The following is a 6,502-nucleotide window of genomic DNA, read 5'->3' on the forward strand; positions in this document are numbered from 1 at the left end:
TTTCGCGACCCTTACCCAGGGACCCCAACGCACTAGACGTTGACAATACTCCCCAAGGACAAAAATAAAAATGCATCATAAAATGATCTCCACTTATAGTTAGGTGCCTCTTCTTTGATCAACTTGATTATAACAATACATAATCAGAGGGTTACACACAAATACAAACCCAAATTCAAATATTTAATAAATAATCCTGGATTTTCATGACCTAAATTCATCAACATATTGCCAAATTATCTCATTTCTTCTAGCTGTTAGAAAATATGTATCCCACATATAGAATGTACTACTTGATTGACTTACATTTCAAGAAATTTTAGGATCTATATTATATTCCTCCAAATTTCCCCTCACTCTCTAAATTACCTTTAGCAGTTTAAAGATATCTTATATATACATATATTAATGTATACCTTATATATACATACCTGCATACATATATAGATCTTTCTGTATACACACACATACATATATGTATATGCCATCTATGGATACATACATGTATACATGCACACACATATATGTATGTGTGTATATATGTGTGTGTATATGTGAGATATATATATATATATTTATATAGATATATAATTATATATATTCATATTCTCCCTCTCCCTCTGCCCCTCCCCCCATAACAAAAATTACATATATAATTCTCTGTGAAAATGGCAGAATAGGAAGCACCAGGAATGTCTCCCTACTGAGATAACATTGCAATGGCAGAATCTGCCTAATGTAACTCTATTAGAACCTGAGTCTACTGAAGGCTTAGAATTTCCAGGAGAAGGCTTGTATGGTAAACAGAAGTTAATTTCAATTTCAGCTCTTAGCACAGTAGCACCTACCCATCCTGAACCCCTCTAGCCATAGTAGCAGCTCAGCAAGTGTTCCAGAAGCAGCTTGGCCACAGAGCTTGTGGGAGCCAGGGTGCACAAAAAGGACCCTGTCCTCCAAATACCAAGTATCTCTGCCCTGATTGCTGATTACTGCTTCTGATCTCAGAGAAGTAGAGAAATGTCATCAAAACTAAAAAAGAAAGAAAGAAAGAAAGAAAGAAAGAAAGAAAGAAAGAAAGAGTTGCTAAATACTGACTGAATGTAGACCTTATTATTAAATATACTAAAGCATATAGTGTAGAAAACATTTATGCAAAATCAAAGGACAATATCAAGCAAACAAATAAATGTACTATTGTGAGCATTCTTTTTTTTTTATTATTTATTTGAGAGAGAGAGTGAATGAGAGAGAGAGAGAACATGAGCAGGGACGGATGGTGGAGGAGAGGGAGAAGCAGACTCCCCGCTGAGCAGGGAGCACGACATGGAGCTCGATCCCAGGACCCTGGGATCGTGACCGGAGCCGAAGGTAGGCTCTTAACCGACTGAGCCACCCAGGTGCCCCAGTGAGCAGACATTCTATCCAACAATTAAAGCTATGTGGTTCAGCTTCCTCTCATTATCTGTAGAATTGATTCCATACTTTATTCTGACACTTCTCACATATTTCAAATCACACTTATCACTGTTTTGTTACATATTTTCCTTCCCCACATAAACTTCCTTGTTGATTCACTTCCTCTCTTCTAAAATGTTTTATTGTCTAGCTTATATAATACCTTCTTTAGTCCTCCTGTCATAAAGAGGCCCCGTAATAAACTCATATTCATTTCCATTTTTAAAAAAGATTTTATTTTTTATTTGAGAGAGAGAGAGAGAGAGAGAGAGCATGGGGGGGGAGGGGCAGAGGGAGAGGGAGAAACAGACTCCCTACTGAGCAGGGAGCCCTACACAGGGCTCCATCCCAGGACCCTGAGATCATGACCTGAGCTGAATGCAGATGCTTAACCAACTGAGCCAACCAGGCACCTCCTGTTTCCATTTTTTAATTGTGGTAAAATAACATAATACCTACCATTTTAACCATTTATAAGTATACAATTTAGTAACATTAAGCACATGAACAATGTTGTGTGACCATTACCACTATCTTTTTCAATTAATTTTTTATCATCCCAAATAGAAACTCTGTATCCTTTAAGCAGTAACTTATTTCCCTTTCCATTTAGCCCAGAGTAACTTCTATTCTACTCTTTGTATCTATGAATTTGACCGCTCTAAGAACCCCCTACAAGGAAAATCATACAATGTTTATCTTTTAGTGGCTGACTTACTTCACTTATTTTGTCTTCAAGGTTTATCCATATTGTAGCATGAATTAGAATTTCCTTCCTTTTTAAGACTGAATAGTATTTCATTGAGAGTACGTACCACATTTTGTTTATTCATTTATCATTCAATGGACACTTGGGTTGCTTCCTTTCCACTTTCTGAATTTTCTGAATAATGTTGTTATGAATACAGTTATAAAAGTATCTGTGTGTATATATACCACATCTTCTTTATCCATTCATCTGTTGATGGACATCTTGGCTCTTTCCATAGTTTGGCTATTGTGGACATTGCTGCTTATAAACAGTGGGGTGCACGTACCCCTTCAGATCACTACATTTGTATCTTTGGGGTAAATACCCAGTAGTGCAATTGCTGGGTCGTAGAAGATGTGGTATATATATACAATGGAATATTATGCAGCCATCCAAAAAAACAAAATCTTGCCATTTGCAACGACATGGATGGAACTAGAGGGTATTATGCTGAGCGAAATAAGTCAGAGAAAGACATGTATCATATGAACTCACTGATATGAGGAATTCTTAATCTCAGGAAACAAACTGCGGGTTGCTGGAGAGGTGGGGGGTGGGAGGGATGGGGTAGCTGGGTGATAGACATTGGGGAGGTTATGTGCTATGGTGAGCACTGTGAATTGTGTAAGACTGTTGAATCACAGATCTGTACCTCTGAAATAAATAATACATTATCTGTTAAAAAAAAAAAAAAGAAGATAGTAGGAAGGGAAAAATGAAGTGGGGGAAATCGGAGGGGGAGACAAACCATGAGAGACTATGGACTCTGAGAAACAAACTGAGGGTTCTAGAGGGGAGGGGAATGGGGGCATGGTTAGGCCTGGTGATGGGTATTAAAGAGGGCACGTATTGAATGGAGCACTGGGTGTTATACACAAACAATGAATCATGGAACACTACATCAAAAACTAATGATGTAATGTATAGTGATTAACATAACATAATAAAATAAAATTAAAAAAAAAAGTATCTGTGTGAGTCCCTGTTTTCAATTTCGGCATATATGCCCCAAAGTGGAATTGATGGATCAAATGACCAATTATATTTTTATTTTTTTGAGGATCATCATACTGTTTTCCACAATTTGCATCATTTTACAGTCCAATCTAGTAACAGTGCATGAGGTTCCAATTTTCGACATCTTTACCATACTTGTTGCATTCTAGTGAGTATAAAGTGGTATCTCATTGTGGCTCATTGTGGCTTGATTTATATTTCCCTAATGATTAGTGATGTTGAGCATTTTCTTTCATGTGCGTATTGACCATTTACATGCATTATTTTGATAAATGTCTACTCAGTCTTTGCCAATTTTTAAAAAGTTGTGGCAAAGAATATATAATATTTATCATCTTACCTTTTTTAAATATATAGTTCAGTAGTATTAAGTATATTCACATTTGTCCCTGGTATGATTCCATCCTGCACAGCTATTCTGTGGAACAGTAGTCATTTATCTCTGTCCACCTTCTCTCCCACCTAATTGTGGAAGATTTGATGGACATGGACATGAGCCCCCAGAGGCCCCAGAACTATCTTTTCGGTTGTGAACTAAAGGCTGACAAAGATTATCACTTTAAGGTGGATAATGATGAAAATGAGCACCAGTTATCTTTAAGAAAGGTCAGTTTAGGAGCTGGTGCAAAGGATGAAATGCACATTGTTGAAGCAGAGGCAATGAATTATGAAGGCAGTCCAATTAAAGTCACACGGGCAACTCTGAAAATGTCTGTACAGCCAACAGTTTCCCTTGGGGACTTTGAAATAACACCACCTGTGGTCCTACGGTTGAGATGTGGTTCAGGGCCTGTGCATATTAGTGGACAGCACTTAGCTCTGGAGGAAGATGCAGAGCCAGAAGATGAAGAGGAAGAGATGTGAACCACTTAGTATATCCAGAAAGCATTCTGCCCCTGGAAGTGGTAGCAAGGTTCCACAGAAAAAAGTAAAACTTGCTGCTGATGAAGATGATGAGGAGGGCGCCTGGGTGGCTCAGTTGGTTAAGCGACTGCCTTCGGCTCAGGTCATGATCCTGGAGTCCCGGGATCGAGTCCCGCATCGGGCTCCCTGCTCGGCAGGGAGTCTGCTTCTCCCTCTGACCCTCCTCCCTCTCATGCTCTCTGTCTCTCATTCTCTCTCTCACAAATAAGTAAAACCTTAAAAAAAAAAAAAAAAAAAAAGATGATGAGGAGGAGGAGGAAGCAGAAGAAAAGGCTCCAGTAAAGAAATGTATATGAGATACTCCAGCCAAAAAATGCACAAAAATCAAACCAGAATGTAAAAGACTCGAAACCATCAACACCAAGATCAAAAGGTCAAGAATATTTCAAAACAAACAAACAAAAAAACAAACAAAAAAAACAGGAAAAGACTCCCCAAAACACCAAAATGACCTAGTTCTGTAGAAGACATTAAAGGAAAAATGCAAGCAAGTATAGAAAAAGATGGTTTTCTTCCCATAGTGGAAGCCAAGTTCATCAATTATGTGAATAATTGCTTCTGGATGACTGACTTAGAGGCTATTGAAGATCTCTGGCAGTGGAGGAAGTCTTTTAAAGAAAAGAGTTTAAACAGTTTGTTAAAACTTTCAGTCTTATTTCATTTCTGTAACAGTTGATATCTGGCTATCCTTTTTATAAGGCAGAGTGAGAACTTTCCCTACCATGTCTGATAAATGTCCGTGTTCCATTACCACGAATGTGTTGTTCAAAATGTCTGTTTAGTTTTTAAAGGTGAACTCCACCCTTTGCTTGGTTTTTAAGTACGTATGGAATGTTATGATAGGATATAGTAGTAGTGGTGGTCAGACAAATGGAAATGGTGGGGAGACAAAACATACATGTGAAATAAACTCAGTATTTTAATAAAGTAAAAAAAAGTATATTTACATTATTGTGCAACAGATTTCCAGAACCTTTTCATTTGCAACACTGAAACTCTATAACCACTAAATACTAACTACCCTTTTCCGTCTCCCCATCCCTTGGCAACCAATTTTCTACTTTTTTTTTTTTTTTTTTAAGATTTTATTTATTTATCTGTCAGAGAGAGAGAGAGAGCACAAGCAGGGGGAGTGGCAGGCAGAGGGAGAAGCAGACTTCCCATTGAGCAGGGAGCCCAATGCCAGACTTGATCCCAGGACCCCAGGATCACGACCTGAGCCCAAGGTAGACGCTTAACCGACTGAGCTACCCAGGCGTCCCCTACTTTATGTTTCTGTGCTTTTTTTTTCTATTTTAGACACTTCCTATGAGAGAAATTATATGGTTATCTATCCTTTTGTGATTAACTTATTTTGCTTAACTGAATAATATCCTAAGGATCATCAGTGTTGTAGTATGTTCCAGGATTTCCTTATTTTTTAAGGCTGCATAATATTCCATTGTATGTATACACCCCATTTTCTTTTTTTTTTTTTTCTAAGATTTTATTTATTTATTGGAGAGAGAGAGAGAGGAGCAGAGGGAGAAGGACAAGCAGACTCTGCGCCCAGCATGGAGCCTGACACAGGCCTTAATCTCACGACTCTGAGATCTTTACCTAGCCAAAATCAAGAGTCAGATGCTTAATGGACAGAGCCATTCAGGCACCCCTCACATTTTCTTTATCCGTTCATCTGTTAATGAACATTTGGGTTGCTTCTACCTCTTGGATATTGTGGATAATACTACAATGAACATAAGTATACAGATACCCCTCAAGATCTTGCTTTGAATCTTTTGGGTATATATCCAGAAGTAGGATTGCTGGATCATATAGTTATTCTATTATTTTTTAAAAATTGTTGAGGAAACTTCATACTGTTTTCCATAATGGCTTTAACATTTAACTTTCCCACCAACAGTGCACAAGGGTTCCAATGTCTCTGTATTCTCACCAACCCTTATTAATTTTTGTTCTTTTGATAAGAGCATCCTGTGAGGTAATTAACAGTAATGTTGGTGATATTAGTAATATTAAACCTCTTTTCATGTGCTTAAAGATCACTTGTGTATCTTTTTTGGAGAAATATGTATTCAAGTCATATGCCTATTTTTTAAGTGAGTTAATTTGTTGTTGTTGAGTTGTAGAATTTCCTTATATATTCTGCATATTAATCCTTATCAGATATAGAAGATTGGCAATTATTTTCTCCCATTCTGTAGGTTGTCTTTTCATTCTGTTGTTTCCTTTAATCCTTCCTTTAAAGTTTGCTGTAGGCCCACTTTTTAAAAATTTTGTTGCTTGTGCTTTTGGTGTCATATCCAAGAAATCACTGGCAAATCAAATGTCCTGAAATTGTTCCTTAGATTTTCT

General features: G+C 37.4%; 1 pseudogene; it reads left to right on the forward strand.

Annotated features, from left to right (window-relative positions):
• The window catches only part of LOC116631408, a 117,237-nt pseudogene extending 112,414 nt beyond the window's left edge, over positions 1 to 4,823 (forward strand).
• Positions 4,824 to 6,502: the final 1,679 nt, after the last annotated feature.

This window comes from Phoca vitulina, unplaced genomic scaffold (genome assembly GCF_004348235.1).
Source record: "Phoca vitulina isolate PV1807 unplaced genomic scaffold, GSC_HSeal_1.0 scaffold5, whole genome shotgun sequence".
NCBI classification, from domain to species: domain Eukaryota; kingdom Metazoa; phylum Chordata; class Mammalia; order Carnivora; family Phocidae; genus Phoca; species Phoca vitulina.